This window comes from Gigantopelta aegis, chromosome 4 (assembly GCF_016097555.1).
Source record: "Gigantopelta aegis isolate Gae_Host chromosome 4, Gae_host_genome, whole genome shotgun sequence".
NCBI lineage: Eukaryota > Metazoa > Mollusca > Gastropoda > Neomphalida > Peltospiridae > Gigantopelta > Gigantopelta aegis.
Genome location: NC_054702.1, coordinates 37,743,041 through 37,762,533, shown reverse-complemented (window position 1 = coordinate 37,762,533; position 19,493 = coordinate 37,743,041). Strand labels below are relative to the sequence as shown.

At 39.9% G+C, this 19,493-nt stretch overlaps 8 non-coding genes across 8 annotated transcripts; all 8 read left to right on the top strand.

Annotated features, from left to right (window-relative positions):
- The first annotated feature begins 1,278 nt into the window (after positions 1-1,278).
- Positions 1,279-1,350, top strand: Trnap-ugg. Its single transcript has one exon. It is a non-coding gene; the product is annotated as a tRNA-Pro (tRNA).
- Positions 1,351-2,855: 1,505 nt separating this feature from the next.
- Trnap-ugg lies at positions 2,856-2,927 on the top strand. The gene has a single exon. It is a non-coding gene; the product is annotated as a tRNA-Pro (tRNA).
- A 983-nt stretch (positions 2,928-3,910) lies between these two features.
- Positions 3,911-3,982, top strand: Trnap-agg. The gene has a single exon. It is a non-coding gene; the product is annotated as a tRNA-Pro (tRNA).
- A 3,090-nt stretch (positions 3,983-7,072) lies between these two features.
- On the top strand, positions 7,073-7,144 carry Trnap-ugg. The gene has a single exon. It is a non-coding gene; the product is annotated as a tRNA-Pro (tRNA).
- A 2,248-nt stretch (positions 7,145-9,392) lies between these two features.
- Trnap-ugg lies at positions 9,393-9,465 on the top strand. Its single transcript has one exon. It is a non-coding gene; the product is annotated as a tRNA-Pro (tRNA).
- A 6,812-nt stretch (positions 9,466-16,277) lies between these two features.
- Trnap-agg lies at positions 16,278-16,349 on the top strand. The gene has a single exon. It is a non-coding gene; the product is annotated as a tRNA-Pro (tRNA).
- Positions 16,350-17,775: 1,426 nt separating this feature from the next.
- Positions 17,776-17,847, top strand: Trnap-agg. Its single transcript has one exon. It is a non-coding gene; the product is annotated as a tRNA-Pro (tRNA).
- Positions 17,848-18,910: 1,063 nt separating this feature from the next.
- On the top strand, positions 18,911-18,982 carry Trnap-agg. The gene has a single exon. It is a non-coding gene; the product is annotated as a tRNA-Pro (tRNA).
- Positions 18,983-19,493: the final 511 nt, after the last annotated feature.

The following is a 19,493-nucleotide window of genomic DNA, read 5'->3' as shown; positions in this document are numbered from 1 at the left end:
GTAGGTCCACCAACAATACATTAAAAAAGAAGAAGTTTCGACTGGATGTCAAATATTTGGTGATTTTTGACATATAGTCTTAGAGAGAAACCCGCTACATTTTTTCATTACTAGCAAGGGATCCTTTATATACACCATCCCACAGACAGAATAACACATGCCACGGTCTTTGATATACCAGTCGTGGCGCAATGGCTGGAAGGAGAAATAACCCAATGGGCCAACCGACGGGGACCCGTGCTGCGAACCCAATACCTACCAGTCTTATGCCCGATGACTTAATCACGACACTACCGAGGCCGGTAAGACTAACATTATAATTATCCGTTTGTCTGTCTCTTTATGTACTCGTGTATCTCCCCATTACCTGCCTTCCTGCAAGCGTATGTCACTGTGTGCTTGAACATTTCTTTACAAACATATGAAGAATCAATATTATTGTTTTTAACAAGAGCACATTGATTACTTAATCATCGTCTGTCGGATGTCAAACATTTTGTATTTCGACATGAAGTCTTCAGAGGAAGGGGTGGGATTGAACTCAGTCGGTTGAGTGCTCGCAGGATCGAATCGCCTCGGTGGATACATTCAATTGATTTGATTTTTCTCTATTTCCAACCAGTGCACCACAACTGACCAAAAGCCGCGGTATGTACTTTCCTGTCTGTGGGAAAGTGCATATAAAAGATGCCTTGATGCATTAGGAAAAAACGTAGCGGGTTTCCTCTGATGACTACGAGTCAGATTTACCAAATGTTTGACATCCAACAGCCGATGATTAATTAATCAGTGTGCTCTAGTGGTGTCGTTAAACAAAACACACTTTCTAATACTATAGTTACATATAAAAGAGTATTTATCATGTTATATCGTAACTATAATACATTCGGCGTTATTGGCTGGGGGGTACCTGTGGTTAAAACTCGCCCTGGGTGGAAGCCGGTACCGGTCACGAATCCAGTACTTGAGCAAAACAAACTAGTTTTCAGAGGAAACAATTAAGCTACATTTTTTCATTAGCAGCAAATGATCTTTCCCACAAACAGGACAGCACATACCACAGCCTTTAATATATCACTCGTGTGGCACTGGTTGGGACAATAATTGAAAAAAAAAATCGCAGTTAGAGACACGTGTCAAGCGAGGAGATTCGATCTTTCGATCCAAGGTTCTTGTGTGAACGCTCTGAAGATCGACTGAGCTGGATACAACTCCTGTACCGAATAATTAGATCTGCTGTACGTGGCAGTTTGTTTATAACATTGCATTTAGTATCCCGGCTCGTTGGTCTAGGGGTATGATTCTCGCTTTGGGTGCGAGAGGTCCCGGGTTCGAATCCCGGACGAGCCCTATTTTTAATTATTTTCTTCTTTCGCGATTTTTATAGACATAATATCTAAAATAACAGCAGCTTTTCTTTGTACACAATGTTTATATGGACGTCCTAATGTTTATAATAGCCCACACTGAATTTTAACTATCCATAATTTCGTACATACGTAAAATTATATACTTTCAGGAAGTAAAATGAAGTTTGTAGGTCCACCAACAATACATAAAAAAAAGAGTTTCGTTTAACAACACCATTAGAGCACATTGATTTATTAATCATCGGCTACTGGATGTCAAATATTTGGTGATTTTTGACATATAGTCTTAGAGAGAAACCCGCTACATTTTTTCATTACTAGCAAGGGATCCTTTATATACACCATCCCACAGACAGAATAACACATGCCACGGTCTTTGATATACCAGTCGTGGCGCAATGGCTGGAACGAGAAATAACCCAATGGGCCAACCGACGGGGACCCGTGCTGCGAACCCAATACCTACCAGTCTTATGCCCGATGACTTAACCGCGACACTACCGAGGCCGGTAAGACTAACATTATAATTATCCGTTTGTCTGTCTCTTTATGTACTCGTGTATATCCCCATTACCTGCCTTCCTGCAAGCGTATGTCACTGTGTGCTTGAACATTTCTTTACAAACATATGAAGAATCAATATTATTGTTTTTAACAAGAGCACATTGATTACTTAATCATCGTCTGTCGGATGTCAAACATTTTGTATTTCGACATGAAGTCTTCAGAGGAAGGGGTGGGATTGAACTCAGTCGGTTGAGTGCTCGCAGGATCGAATCGCCTCGGTGGATACATTCCATTGATTTGATTTTTCTCTATTTCCAACCAGTGCACCACAACTGACCAAAAGCCGCGGTATGTACTTTCCTGTCTGTGGGAAAGTGCATATAAAAGATGCCTTGATGCATTAGGAAAAAACGTAGCGGGTTTCCTCTGATGACTACGAGTCAGATTTACCAAATGTTTGACATCCAACAGCCGATGATTAATTAATCAGTGTGCTCTAGTGGTGTCGTTAAACAAAACACACTTTCTAATACTATAGTTACATATAAAAGAGTATTTATCATGTTATATCGTAACTATAATACATTCGGCGTTATTGGCTGGGGGGTACCTGTGGTTAAAACTCGCCCTGGGTGGAAGCCGGTACCGGTCACGAATCCAGTACTTGAGCAAAACAAACTAGTTTTCAGAGGAAACAATTAAGCTAAATTTTTTCATTAGCAGCAAATGATCTTTCCCACAAACAGGACAGCACATACCACAGCTTTTAATATATCACTCGTGTGGCACTGGTTGGGACAATAATTGAAAAAAAAAATCGCAGTTAGAGACACGTGTCAAGCGAGGAGATTCGATCTTTCGATCCAAGGTTCTTGTGTGAACGCTCTGAAGATCGACTGAGCTGGATACAACTCCTGTACCGAGTAAGTAGATCTGTTGTACGTGGCAGTTTGTTTAAAACATTGCATTTAGTATCCCGGCTCGTTGGTCTAGGGGTATGATTCTCGCTTTGGGTGCGAGAGGTCCCGGGTTCGAATCCCGGACGAGCCCTATTTTTTCTTTTTTTTTCTTTTTTTTCTTTCCCTTTTTCTATAAACATAATATCTAAACTAACGGCACCTTTTTGTACATTTAAATTTAAGGATCATTCATTAAATAATTATCTCTCTTCGAAGGAAAAATAATAGCGTTTACCTCAATTTAAAAATCAATTACAAAAGAGTTATATTAATAATGAGACATTTGGTGAGGTTAATATCTACATCTATATGCCTGCCTTCATGTCTGCATGCACAAGTCTGCCTGCCTTCCTGTCATAGCTGTCCGTCTGCCTGATTGCATGTTTGTTTGTCTGTGTATCAGACTATCTCTGTCTGTATGCCTGCTTGCATGTCTGTCTGTCTGTCTGTCTGTGTATCTCTGTCTGTATGCCTGCTTGCATGTATATCTGTCTGTCTGTGTATCTCTGCCTGTCTGCCTACTTGCATGTTTGTCTGTCTATCAAAACCCGTGGTATATGCTGTCTTTTGTTTTTGGGAAAACTGCACATAATAGGAAAATGTAGTGGGCTTCCATTACAGTAGCTACCACTGGTCCACTGCCCTACAACTGACGTATCAAAGACCGTGATATGTGCTGTCTTAGTTGTGGGAAAATGCATATAATGGGGAAATGCAGCGGGTTTCCTCTGAAAATCAATGTCACAAGTGACATCCAGTAGCCGATGATTAATTAATCAAAGCTCTAGTGGTGTCGTTTTAAAGCAAAACAAACTTTAACCGTTACAGTAGCAGCCAGTTCTTTGTCAGTGTGGATTCAAACTGTTAGTGTTACGTCTCGTGTTAACCTGTCAGCCATATTTATTGTACTTTGTAATAATATACATTTATAAAATATTAGTAAATGACAATAGCCTACTTGAATGTTTTTTTTTGGCGGGGTATGGGGAGGGTAGAGTACGTGTGTGTGCGCGGGTAGGGGCGCATTATTTACCATCCGGGGAACTATGCCTTCAAGGTTTGAAACTCTCATACGGCTCGTTGGTCTAGGGGTATGATTCTCGCTTAGGGTGCGAGAGGTCCCGGGTTCGAATCCCGGACGAGCCCAAAGCGTACTTTTTTTTCTTCCACATTTCTTCCATCATATTTTATACATTTAAAAAACAATACCTCCTCACACGAATAATCGCGCATCCTATTAATAGTGTATTGATATCACGAAACTATATAAATTTAAAAATTAACAGATACAAATTTGGAGAGGATGAGACATCAATATCTCTGTGTTTGTCTCTTTCAGGGACGGATCTAAGATTTTGAGAAGGAGATTAGCATCTACGCGTGCCTTCAGATCCACATATCTCACTTATCGGTTTGTGTGTGTGTTTGTGTGCGTGTGTTTTCAGTTAAAAAGCAAAAAATTAAAGGCGCATTTGTCTGCAAGTCAGGTCAGGTCAGGTCAGGTCAGGTCAGGTCATAGGATTTATCGTGCACATTTAGAACAAGCTGTAGTAGCGTACGCCTGCCATGGGCGCAGGTGTCGGCTCTCGCCGGCTCCTGTATCCAGGACAGGATTGTTTTCTGCAACAGAATGTACTTTTTTTTATTTTATAGATCTGACCAGATAAAAAACAAATATGCAAAACCTACAAACACAGAATACCAAGCACACTTGAGAATGTTCAATGATATTGCACGGTGTGCACCCAGCAGGGAAGGACCATGTGTTAGTGCCGGGTGGGGGTAGGTCTGGACTCTTTTTTTTAACTTGGCAGCTAAAGGGGGGGTTGAAACCCCTAACCACCCCTTGGATCCGCCACTGTCTTTGTGTAAACATATTTATGAGGAAATCCTCATTCTACGGTCCGGCTTTTTCTGTCAAGAGCCAAATGAAGGACATATTGTATTTATTTCACGACGCACTCAACACATTTTATTTACGGTTATATGGCGTCAGACATATGGTTAAGAACCACACAGATATTGAGAGAAGAAACTCGCTGTCGCCACTTCAAGGGGTACTCTTTTCGATTAGCAGCAAGGGATTTTTTATATGCACCATCCCACAGACAGGGTAGTACATACCACAGTCTTTGATATACCAGTCGTGGTGCACTGGCTGGAACGAGAAATAACCCAATGGGCCCACCGACAGGGATCGATCCCAGACCGACCGCGCATCGAGCGGGTGCTTTACCACTGGGCTACGTCCCGCCCCAAGAGCGAAATGAAAGAATTCTCACATTTTTACGACAAATATTGTTTATAAAAATTTATCTGCATGTTTTATCATACATCATTTTATTGTATTTTTGTCTAAAATTTGGTTTCGTGCTTGAAGTAGTCAGGTTTTTTTTACATCTCGTTGTTTGAAATTTATTCCCGAGGGTAAACAGACTGGAAATGATCATTACACACAGGAAAGACATATGTAATATGCACTTGGAGAGATGTTTCATTACGCGATAATGAAAGTGCACAATAATGCACTGCTGCGACATAACACCAAAAAATCAAACTCAAACAATACATCGATATCAACACTTAACCTAACTGTACCACTCACCTGAATGTCTGCAGTGTTTGTTTCACTGATAACGAATGTTTACCCAAATATTCAGTGTTTGGGTGGATTCAGTGCAGTTTCTGTCTAGACAATCTTTTCTTGTTTGGAAATCAGTTTCTCTTTGTACACAATGTTTATATGGACGTCCTAATGTTTATAATAGCCCACGCTGAATTTTAACTATCCATAATTTCGTACATACGTAAAATTATATACTTTCAGGAAGTAAAATGAAGTTTGTAGGTCAACCAACAATACATAAAAAAAAGAGTTTCGTTTAACAACACCATTAGAGTACATTATTTATTAATAATCGGCTACTGGATGTCAAACATTTGGTGATTTTTGACATATAGTCTTAGAGAGAAACCCGCTACATTTTTTCATTAGTAGCAAGGGGTCTTTTATATACACCATCCCACAGACAGGATAGCACATGCCACGGTCTTTGATATACCAGTCGTGGCGCAATGGCTGGAACGAGAAATAACCCAATGGGCCAACCGACGGGGACCCGTGCTGCGAACCCAATACCTACCAGTCTTATGCCCGATGACTTAACCACGACACTACCGAGGTTGGTAAGACTAACATTATAATTATCCGTTTGTCTGTCTCTTTATGTACTCGTGTATATCCCCATTACCTGCCTTCCTGCGAGCGTATGTCACTGTGTGCTTAAACATTTTCTATACAAACATATGAAGAATCAATATTATTGTTTTTAACAGGAGCACATTGATTAATTGATCATCGTCTGTCGGATGTCAAACAGTTTGTATTTCGACATGAAGTCTTCAGAGGAAGGGGTGGGATTGAACTCAGTCGGTTGAATGCTCGCAGGATCGAATCGCCTCGGTGGATACATTCAACTGATTTGATTTTTCTCTATTTCCAACCACTGACGCCATATAACTGTAAATAAAATGTGTTGAGTGCGTCCTTAAATAAAACATTTCTTTCTTTCTTTCTATTTCCAACCAGTGCACCACAATTGGTCAAAAGCCGCGGTATTTACTTTCCTCAAATTCCTGTCTGTGGGAAAGTGCATATAAAAGATGCCTTGATGCATCAGGAAAAAACGTAGCGGGTTTCCTCTGATGACTACGAGTCAGATTTACCAAATGTTTAACATCCAATAGCCGATGATTAATTAATCAATGTGCTCTAGTGGTGTCGTTAAACAAAACACACTTTCTAATACTATAGTTACATATGAAAGAGTCTTTATCATGTTATATCGTAACTCTAATATATTCGGCGTTATTGGCTGGGGGGTACCTGTGGAAGCCGGTACTGGTCACGAATCCAGTACTTGAGCAAAACAAACTAGTTTTCAGAGGAAATAATTAAGCTACATTTTTTTCGTTAGCAGGAAATTATTTTTCTCACAGACAGGACAGCACATACCACGGCCTTTGATATATCACTCGTGTGGCACTGGTTGGGACAATAATTGAAAAAAAAAAATCGCAGTTAGAGAAACGGGTCAACCGAGAAGATTCGATCTTTCGATCCAAGGTTCTTGTGTGAACGCTCTGATTATCGACTGAGCTGGATACAACTCCTGTACCGAGTAAGTAGATCAGCTGTACGTGGCAGTTTGTTTAAAGCATTGAGTTTAGTATCGCGGCTCGTTGGTCTAGGGGTATGATTCTCGCTTTGGGTGCGAGAGGTCCCGGGTTCGAATCCCGGACGAGCCCTATTTTTAATTTAAAAAAATCTTTCGTATTTTTTATAGACATAATATCCAAGCTAACAGCATCTTTTTGTACATTTAAATTAAGGATCATTTGTTAAATAAATTATCTCTCTTCGAAGCAAAAAATAATAGCGTTTACCTCAATTTAAAAATCAATTACAAAAGGGTTATATTAATAGTGAGACATTTGGTGAGGTTAATATCTACTTCTATATGCCTGCCTTCATGTCTGCATGCACAAGTCTGCCTGCCTTCCTGTCCATAGCTGTCCGTCTGCCTGATTGCATGTTTGTTTGTCTGTGTATCAGACTATCTCTATATGTCTGCCTGCTTTCATGTTAGTCTGTCTGTGTATCAGACTATCTCTGTCTGTATGCCTGCTTTCATGTCTGTCTGTCTGTCTGTCTGTCTGTGTATCTCTGTCTGTATGCCTGCTTGCATGTTTGTCTGTGTATCTGACTATCTCTATCTGTCTGTGTATGTCTGCTTGCATGTCTGTCTGCCTGCTTGCATGTTTATCTGTCTGTGTATCAAACTATCTTTATCTGCCTGATTGTATGTCTGTCCTGTCTGTCTGTCTGTGCATCTCTGTCTGTCTGCTTGCATGTTTATCTGTCTGTGTATCAGACTATCTGTGTGTGTCTGCCTGCTTGCATGTTTGTCTGTCTGTGTATCAAAATCCGTGGTATATGTTGTCTTTGTTTTTGGGAAAACTGCACATAATAGAAAAATGTAGTGGGCTTCCATTACAGTAGCTACCAGTGCCCTACAACTGACGTATCAAAGACCGTGATATGTGCTGTCTTAGTTGTGGGAAACTGCATATAATGGGGAAATGCATCGGGTTTCCTCTGAAAATCAATGTCACAAGTGACATCCAGTAGCCGATGATTAATTAATCAAAGCTCTAGTGGTGTCGTTTTAAAACAAAACAAACTTTAACCGTTACAGTAGCAGCCAGTTCTTTGTCAGTGTGGATTCAAGCTGTTAGTGTTACGTCTCGTGTTAACCTGTCAGCCATATTTATTGGATTTTGTAATAATACAAATTGATGAAATACTAGTAAATGACAATACTTGAATGTTCTTTTTTGGCGGGGTATGGGGAGAGTACGTGTGTGTGCGCGGGTAGGGGCGCATTATTTACCATCCGGGGAACTATGCCTTCAAGGTTTGGAACGAAACTTATGTCGACTCGTAGTCACCCGCTACGATTTTCGCTAAGGGTGCGAGAGGTCCCGGGTTCGAATCCCGGACGAGCCCAAAATGTACTTTTTTTTCTTCCACATTTCTTCCATCATATTTTATACATTTAAAAACAATACCTCCTCACACGAATAATCTCGCATCCTATTAATAGTGTATTGATATCACGAAACTATATACATTTAAAAATTAACAGTGACAAATTTGGAGAGGATGAGACATTAATATCTATGTGTTTGTCTCTTTCAGGGGCGGATCTAAGATTTTGAGAACAGACGATTAGAATCTATGCGTGCTCCTCAGGTCCACATATCTCACTGTATTGATTCTTCATATGTTTGTGTGTGTGTGTGTGTGTGCTCGTGTGAAGGCAGTGTAATGGGGAGATACACAGTTAAAAAGCAAAAAATAAAGACGCATTTTAATGCAAGTCAGGTCAGGTCAGTCAGGTCAGTGTCATAGGATTTATCGTGCACATTTAGAACAAGCTGTAGTAGCGTACGCCTGCCATGGGCGCAGGTGTCGGCTATCGCCGGCTCCTGTATCCAGGACCGGATTGTTTTCTCAAAGAATGTACTTTTTTTTTTATAGATCTGACCAGATTAAAAACAAATATGCAAAACCTACAAAAACAGAATACCAAGCACACTTGAGAATGTTCAATGATATTGTACGGTGTGCATCCAGCAGGTACCGGTCACGAATCCAGTAAATGAGCTCTACTGGTTAGTTTTCAGAGGAAACTCCTAAGCTTTTGATTTTTTGGTTAGCAGCAAACTTCATTTTACCCACAGAAAGGACAGCACATACCACATTATGGACATATATCACTCGTGTGAGCTGTTTGGGACATTAATTGAAAAAAAAAACATTATGCAGTTAGAGAAACGATTTTCAGGCGAGACAGATTCGATCTTTCGATCCAAGGAAATTGTGTGAACGCTCTGAAACACGACTGATTTGGATACAACTTCTGTACCGAGTAAATAGATCAGCTGTACGTGAGTGGTACAGTTTGTTTAAAACATTGATATTTAGTATCCCGGCTCGTTGGTCTAGGTGGTATGATTCTCGCTTTGGGTGCGAGAGGTCCCTGGTTCGAATCCCGGACGAGCCCTCTTTTTAATTATTTATATTACGCTTTCTTTCCTATAAACATAATATCTAAAGTAACTGTTTACCTTTTTGTACATTTAAATTTAAGGATCATTCATTAAAAAAATGATCTCTCTTCAAGCAAAAAAATAGCGTTTACCTCAATTTAAAATCAAACAAAAGGATTATATTAATAGTGAGACATTTGGTGAGGTTCATCTAAAAAGCATATGCCTGCCTTCAGACGCACTTTTCTGCAAGTAAGGTCAGGTCATAGGTCAGACCATGGATTAACGTTTGTGTTTAGAACACTATATGCAGTATATCACGCCAACCATGGGCGCAAATATCAGCTCTACGCCGGCTACCTGTATCCAGGACAAGATGGTACCTTTCATGCAACATTTTGTACTAACCAGATGTTTATAGATCTGACCTAGATTAAAAACAAATAAGCAGTACCTACAAACACAGAATACCAAGCACACTTGAGAATGTTCAATGATACTTGCACGGTGTACTACCCAGCAGGGAATTGCTATGTGTTAGTGCAGGGTGAAACTAGGTCTGGGCTCTTTTTTTTAACTTGGCAGCTAAAGACATTTGAAACCCCTCACCACCCCTTGGATGTTAACTGTCTGTCTAAACATATTTGGTGCAAATCCTCATTCTACGGTCCGGCTTTTTCTGTCAAGAGCCAAATGAAGGACATATTGTATTCATTTCACAACGCACTCAACACATTTTATTTACGGTTATATGGCGTCAGACATATGGTTAAGAACCACACAGATATTGAGAGAAGAAACTCGCTGTCTAATTTCATGGGTACACCTCACAATTAGCAGCAAGTGATTTTTTATATGCACCATCCCACAGACAGGGTAGTACATACCACGGTTTTTGATATACCAGTCGTGGTGCACTCAGCTGGAACGAGAAATAGCCCAATGGGCTCACCGACGGGGATCGATCCCAGACCGATTCGCATCGAGCGGGCGCTTTACCACTGGGCTACGTGAAGCCCCAAGAGCGAAATGAAAGAATTCTCACATTTTTACGACAAATGTTGTTTATAAACATTTATCTGCATCTTTTGAAGTATACATCATTTTATTGTATTTTTGTCTAAAATTTGCTTTCGTGCTTGAAGTAGTCAGTTTTTTTTTATCTCTGTGTTGGAATTTCATTCCCGAGGGTAAACAGACTTTCAAATTATCATTACGCATAGGAAAGACATATGTAATATGCACATGGAGAGATGTTTCATCACGCGATAATGAAAGTTTAAATAATGTGACTGCTGGACATAACATGCAGCAAAAACATTTCAAAACAATACATTACTAAAAACACTTAACCTTAACTGTACATACTCACCTGAATGTCTGCAGTGTTGGTTTACTTCTAACCAATCAATACCCAATGTTCAGTGTGGATGTATGGATTCAGTGCAGTAATCTGTCAATTACAATCTATTAACATTGGAAATCAGTTTCTCTTTGTAATAAAATAAATTATATGGACGTCCTAATGTTTAGATAGCCCAAATCTGAATTTTAAAATTGGTATCCATAATTTAGTACACACTTAAAATTATACACTTTCATGGGAGCAAAATGAAGTTTGTAGGTCCACCAACAATACATAAAACCTAAAGAGTTTCGTTTAACAACTTACCATTATGTACATTGATTTATGAATCACAGAAGGATGTCAATATTGATCAAATTTTTGACATATAGTCTTAGAGAGAAACCCGCTACATTTTTTAAAAACTAGCAAGGGATCCTTTATATACACCATCCCACAAACAGTCTAAAATATGACACGGCTTTGATATACCAGTCGTGCGCAATGGCTGGAACGAGAAATAACCAATGGGCCAAAAGTTAAGGGACCCGTGCTGCGAACCCAATACATACCAGTCTTATGCCCGATGACTTAACCCGATACTACCGAGGCATGTAAGACTAAATTATAAAAATAAATTTGTCTGTCTCTTTAAGTACTCGTTGTATATCCCCATTACCTGCCTTAAGAGCAGTTGTATGTCACTGTGTGCTTACACATTTAAATACAAACATATGAAAATCAATATATATGTTTTTAGGCAAAAGCACATTTTAATCAGTCATAATCTGTCGGATGTCAAACATTTTGAGCCGACATGAATTATTGTCAATGGAAGGGTCATTGTGAACTCATCGGCCGAGTGACGGCTAATTAATCAAATAGTGTAGTTACATTTAATTAAATCATAAAAAATCATAATCTTTTTTATTATGCACTGAATATGTGCTATAGGAAAAACATAAACATTCTTTCTTTCTTTCTATTTCCACTATACCAATTCAAATCCCATAGGCGACCATGTTAACGTTTGTGTTTAAAAACACTATATGCAATATATCAAGCAAACTATGACCCATAAATATCAGTACTACAACCCCTACCTCAAAGTATTAACTACAGAAAATGGTACCTTTCATGGCTCATTTTCGGTATAACCAGATGTTTCTACAACACCCCTAGTTTCGCAACAAAATTTGAGTACTTTTTTTTACAGGTACTCCACACAAGGCTACTTGACATGTGGGTACTACATCAAATAAAATTGCATACATTTTTAGCCCAGATGAAACTATTTTTTTTTACAACCAGCACACTCACATTTATAACCAATCACAGGACTTGTGGTGTTAACTTTTCTATCAAAAGTTTGGTGCATCTCGAACTTCGACCCAGCCGGAAATTAATTGGTATAGTGCTACCGTCATGTCTGCATGCACAAGTCTGCCTGCCTTCCTGTCCATAGCTGTCCGTCTGCCTGATTGCATGTTTGTCTGTCTGTGTATCAGACTATCTCTATCTGTCTGCCTGATTGCATGTTTGTCTGTCTGTGTATCAGACTATCTCTGTCTGTATGCCTGATTGCATGTCTGTCTGTCTGTCTGTCTGTCTGTGTATCTCTGTCTGTCTGCCTGATTGCATGTTTGTTTGTCTGTGTATCAGACTATCTCTTTCTGTATGCCTGATTGCATGTCTGTCTGTCTGTCTGTGTATCTCTGTCTGTCTGCCTGATTGCATGTTTGTTTGTCTGTGTATCAGACTATCTCTATCTGTCTGCCTGCTTGCATGTCTGTCTGTATGTGTATCTCTGTCTGTGTATCAGACTATCTCTTTCTGTCTGCCTGATTGCATGTCTGTCTGTCTGTCTGTCTGTCTGTGTATCTCTGTCTGTCTGCCTGATTGCATGTTTGTCTGTCTGTGTATCAGACTATCTGTGTCTGTATGCCTGATTTCATGTCTGTCTGTCTGTCTGTCTGTGTATCTCTGTCTGTCTGCCTGATTGCATGTTTGTTTGTCTGTGTATCAGACTATCTCTATCTGTCTGCCTGCTTGCATGTCTGTCTGTATGTGTATCTCTGTCTGTATGCTGCTTGCATGTCTGTCTGTCTGTCTGTGTATCTCTGCCTGTCTGCCTACTTGCATGTCTGTCTATCAAAACCCGTGGTATATACTGTCTTTTGTTTTTGGTAAAACTGCACATAATAGCCTTAAATAGGAAAATGTAGTTAGTTTCCATTATAGTAGCTACCAGTGCCCCACAAATGACATATCAAAGACCGTGGTACGTGCTCTCTTATTTATTGAAAACTGCATATCATGTGGAAATGCAACGGGTTTCATCTGAAGATCAATGTCACAAGTGACATTCAGTAGCCGATTATTAATTAATCAATGCTCTAGTGGTGTCGTTTTAAAACAAAACAATCTTTAACCATTAAATAGCAGCCAGTTCTTTGTCAGTCACCCAGTGTGGATTCAAGCTGTTAGTGTTACGTCTCGTGTGAACCTGTCAGCCACATTTATTGTTTTTGTAATAATATAAATTTATGAAATACTAGTAAATGACAATACTTGAATGTTCTTTTTTGGCGGGGTATGGGGGTGTGTGGGCGAGTATGAGTGCATTATTTACCATCCGGGGAACTATATCTTCAAGGTTTGGAACTCTCATGTCAAACCAACCAGTGTATTGCCACACACCTTACCTAATTAAAACAGCTACGGATAAAACCCCCTTCCCTCCTTTCAAAAAAAATCTTATACGAAGTCTGTGCCAACGAAAACTACCCGGAGCACACCCACATCTTTACAGATGGCTCCAAAAACCCAGATAATGGCAGGGTTGGTTATGCATTAGTAGAAGAGAAAATTACCTGGCACCCTAAATTAATCAAAATTGCTAGGCTGTCAGATAATCTTTCAGTTTATACAGCAGAACTGACAGCCATTTTAGAAGCACTAAAATGGATCAAAAACCACAAATACTCAAAAAGTGTAATCTTCTCCGATAGTCTCATCTCTATCCAATCCATTCAATCTAACAGAACCACTAGCCCAGATATAATCTCAGCCATCTACAGAGAACTAAACGAGCTAAACGAACTAAACTTAGATGTAACATTAGAATGGGTCCCAGCTCATGTAGGCATTATAGGTAACGAAATTGCAGATTATGGGGCAAAAAAGGCACTAGCCATCAACATTAAACATAAGCAAACTATTCCACTAGGCATTACTGAACTAATCTCAATAGCTAAAAAACATTACATCAATATATGGCAGGAAAGCTGGGACCAAACAAAAAACTTCTGGCATTATAACATTAAACCCATTGTTAACTCAGTTAGACCTAAATATAAAAACTCTCTAATCGATAAAACAATAATCAAACTAAGGATAGGAAACTCAATGGCACTTAACAACTGTCTGTCTATTGTAAATAAAAGCTCACCTAACTGTCAATGCGGCACGCCAGAAGATATGAAACACTATCTCCTGGACTGCCCATTGCATACTAATCATAGAATGCAACTACTAAAAATACTTAACATTAGCAACCCTGCCACCATAATACCTAATATCCCACTACAATCAGATAAAAAATCTTTCACGCGCTCTACCAGTTCGTACAATCTACCAAACCTAAGTTACAACAACTGTCACCCCTTCAGCCACTGGGAACGGAATTGCCACCATGCCGCACTCGACCACGATTAGCATTCCAAACCAGTGGTTGAACACCAGACAGCGAGATATATAAATAAAAATAGGGAAAATAAATAAGGAAATATTAACCACTCAGCTAAAACAAAATAAACATACTGCCACCATCCAACCTCTGAAGAGATGTTGCCACCCTGTTGCACTCGACCTGATTAGCACTTCAAATCGGAGGGTGGCTCTAGTGGCAGATTAACCAGTTATAGCACTAAATCTATAATATTAAAATAAACTCCCACATTTTCAATGGGAGATTGTTGTGTTTTTATATTTAATTAAAGGTATATGCTGTAAATTAATAAATAAAAATACCTCACTAAGTGGTCAACCAGAGGACCAACCAGGGTCACTAAAAACTCTTAACCAGAATAGAACCCACTAATTATGCCATCTCTTTTCCAGAAACATCAGTTGACCGACTAAAACCAACCAACGACCAGAAACTGTACATACAATGTAAATAAAATATTAAATGTTATTATGCACTTATATGTATGTATGGTAGTAGATACAATTTCTTCCACAGCAGACCAAGGTGAGTAATAGTCACTACAACAGACCAGACGATTGCCATTAAGAAAACAAGATACAAGTAAGATTAGCTAACCAATTATTTAAGTAACTAGATACTCATAATCTCCTAGGGGGGCCTGGGTGGGACTGGGAGGCATACCTATCGATACTCGTGTGAATGTTGTGAATGAATTGTACCTACTACCAAAAATTATCATATGCAAAGCACTAGGCTTTTTTAAACTACACTCATACTATAAGGGAAATCCCCTTCAAATTAGATAGCTAGAATAACTAATAACCCCCCACCTCCTTGCATTCACTATGCAATTCAAGGAGAGGGGGGATGGGTGGCTTTGATCAGCCGTTGGAAACATAGAATAAGGACTCAATACAGTAGGAACAACCATAACATAAAATATAGGCAAACACAAACACAGCATGCACTCTCAACATACCATAGGGTGCATTGACTAATGATAACAATGCACCCGTCCATACATAAAACCAAAATAATGGCCCAGCACGTACTCCAATACGGAGTCGGACAAAAGAAATCAGCTCAGAGTACACCACTGCACTGCACCCAGAAGGGACTGGACAAAAGAATACCAGCCCCTTCCCCCAAACCTAAAATAAAACTTTCCTTGGCGCTGGCAGGACCTTGGGCAAAACGGACGAACCTACTCCACCTCCACGGCAACATAATCCAACATCAAGCTCTCCATCACCGCCTCTACCTCGTCCAACCCACACATTTGCTCGAGTCTCCCCTGGGTTGTCATGCCACGATCAGAAGAGATCAGGCCCTTTATAAGGGCCCTATGGGCAACCTAGGGAGACACCCTACAGCACCAAGACGGTCATAATAAAGAGCCACTTTCGGAATACTAAAAGCAAAGCCTACTGGCTCTCCGCACTATTTTAATTAGAACGACCATCAAAACTGCGCCAAATTTCCTTCATGTAAACGCGCACCTCTTCCTCTTTGACATAATCCTACGGGACTTTCAAAATTCCATAGCACCAATTACCCCCCGCCTGTCACCAACATTGGACTGCTGGTGCTCCCTTGCACTTGTCAGTGCAGGCGTCCCTTCTCTAACCCTCCCCCAACTCTTTCCTGTCCTGGACAGAGGGAACCGGCCAAGGCCGTTCCCTGTGACCAGGATAGGCGTGTGCTACAACAGTTTGCTCTGAATGTGCACGTAAATCTCTTTCTCGTTCTCGTTCTCGTTCTCTCATGTCGGCTCGTTGGTCTAGGGGTATGATTCTCGCTTAGGGTGCGAGAGGTCCCGGGTTCGAATCCCGGACGAGCCCAAAGTATGCTTTTTTTTTTTTTCGTCCACATTTCTTACAGCATAGTTTATACATTTAAAAACAATACCTCCTCACACGAATAATCTCGCATACGATTAATAGTGTACTGATATCACGAAATTAAGCTATATAAATTTAAAAATGAACAGTGACAAATTTGGAGAGGATGAGAAATCAATATCTAAGTATTTGTCTTTCAGGGGAGGATCTAAGTAGATTATCATCTATGCGTGCCTTCAGATCCACATATTTCACTGAACGGTGTGTGTGTGTGTGCGTGTTTGTTTTCAGTTAAAAATCACAAAATTAAAGGCGCATTTTTCTGCAAGTCAGATCAGGTTAGGTCAGGTCATAGGATTTATCGTGCACATTTAGAACAAGCTGTTGTAACGTATCCAGGACAAGATTGTTTTCTGCAATAGAATGTACTTTTTAAAATATAGATCTGAACAGACTCAAAAAAAGAAGAAGCAAAACCTACAAAAAGAAGAAGAAGAAGAAGAATGTTTTATTTAACGACGCACTCAACACATTTTATTTACGGTTATATGGCGTCAGACATATGGTTAAGGACCACACAGATTTTGAGAGGAAACCCGCTGTCGCCACTACATGGGCTACTCTTCCGATTAGCAGCAAGGGATCTTTTACTTGCGCTTCCCACAGGCAGGATAGCACAAACCATGGCCTTTGTTGAACCAGTTATGGATCACTGCTCGGTGCAAGTGGTTTACACATACCCATTGAGCCTTGCGGAGCACTCACTCAGGATTTAGAGTCGGTATCTGGATTAAAAATCCCATGCCTCGACTGGGATCCGAACCCAGTACCTACCAGCCTGTAAACCGATGGCCTGCCACGACGCCACCGAGGCCGGTACCTACAAAAAGAGAATACCAAGCACACTTGAGAATGTTCAATAATATTGTACGGTGTGCATCCAGCAGAGAAGGACCATGTGTTAGTGCCGGGTGGGGGTAGGTCTGGACTCTTCTTTTTTCACTTGCAGCTAAAGGGGGGGGGGGGGGGTGTTGAAACCCCTAAACACCCCTTGGATCCGCCACTGTCTTTGTGTAAACATATTTGTCCGTTTGCCTGTCTGTGTGAATATAAATTTCTTTACGTACTTGTGAACACTTAAAATAATGTAATACTTTTTTTTTGTCATTTAGTAAAATTTAAAGTTTGTTTTGTTTGATGACACCACTAGAGCACATTGATTTATTAATCATCGGCTATTGGATGTCAAACATTTGGTTATTTTGAAATAGTCTTAGAAGGAACTTAGAATGGATATTTTATGTGCACCATCCCACAGATAGGATAGCACATACCACGGCATTTGATATACCAGTTGCGGTGTACTGGCAGTGGTCATTTAGTAGGTCAGAAACACCTTATCTTTAAGTGTTCACATTTCTATATCGGCTCGTTGGTCTAGGGGTATGATTCTCGCTTAGGGTGCGAGAGGTCCCGGGTTCGAATCCCGGACGAGCCCAAAGGATGCTTTTTTTTTTTTCGTTCACATTTCTTACAGCATATTTTATACATTTAAAAACAATACCTCCTCACACGAATAATCTCGCATACGATTAATAGTGTATTGATATCACGAAATTAAGCTATATAAATTTAAAAATGAACAGTGACAAATTTGGAGAGGATGAGAAATCAATATCTAAGTATTTGTCTTTCAGGGGAGGATCTAAGGAGATTAGCATCTATGCGTGCCTTCATATCCACATATCTCACTGAACGGTGTGTGTGTGTGTGTGTGTGTGTGTGTGTGTGTGTGTGTGTGTGTGTGTGTGTGTGTGTGTTTGTTTTCAGTTAAAAATCACAAAATTAAAGGCGCATTTTTCTGCAAGTCAGAACAGGTTAGGTCAGGTCATAGGATTTATCGTGCACATTTAGAACAAGCTGTTGTAGCGTATCCAGGACAATATTGTTTTCTGCAATAGAATGTACTTTTTAAAATATAGATCTGAACAGATTCAAAAAAATAAAATAAATGCAAAACCTACAAAAAGAGAATACCAAGCACACTTGAGAATGTTCAATGATATTGTACGGTGTGCATCCAGCAGGGAAGGACCATGTGTTGGTGCCAGGTGGGGGTAGGTCTGGACTCTTCTTTTTTTACTTGCAGCTAAAGGGGGGGGGGGGGTGTTGAAACCCCTAACCACCCCTTGGATCCGCCACTGTCTTTGTGTAAACATATTTGTCCGTTTGCCTGTGTGAATATAAATTTCTTTACGTACTTGTGAACACTTAAAATAATGTAATACTTTTTTGTTTGTCATTTAGTGAAGTTTAAAGTTTGTTTTGTTTGATGACACCACTAGAGCACATTGATTTATTAATCATCGGCTATTGGATGTCAAACATTTGGTTATTTTGAAATAGTCTTAGAAGGAACTTAGAATGGATATTTTATGGGCACCATCCCACAGACAGGATAGCACATACCACGGCATTTGATATACCAGTTGCGGTGTACTGGCTGTGGTCATTTAGTAGGTCAGAAACACCTTATCTTTAAGTATTCACATTTCTATATCGGCTCGTTGGTCTAGGGGTATGATTCTCGCTTAGGGTGCGAGAGGTCCCGGGTTCGAATCCCGGACGAGCCCTATATCATTTTCCTTTTTTTTTTATTATATAGGCATGATACCATTTTCAGTGACTGTACATATATTATACATTTAAAAGCACACCGCCCCAAAAATAGCCCTCTCATAAATTAAAAGAAAATATTTCGGTATTATCAGACTTTATCTAGTACCAATAGGGCCTATCAGCATACCGACATCCCATTTTCCAAGAAGGTTTGCCTCCTTCAAATTCAACTAGATACCATTCGCAAAAAACAGAAACTCATTTACAAAACTTAAAGTGAGAAATTAGGAGGAATGTAGCAGGTGATATCTATGTCTAAAAATAATATGGAAAAAAGTAATATGATATTAGTAGCCGAAGATCGCAGCTATTTAAATGTATTCTAGACTCTTTTAAACAAACCGGCCTAGGTGGCGTCGTAGCAGGCCATCGGTCTACAGGCTGGTAGGTACTGGGTTCGGATCCCAGTCGAGGCATGGAATTTTTAATCCAGATACCGACTCCAAACCCTGAGTGAGTGCACCG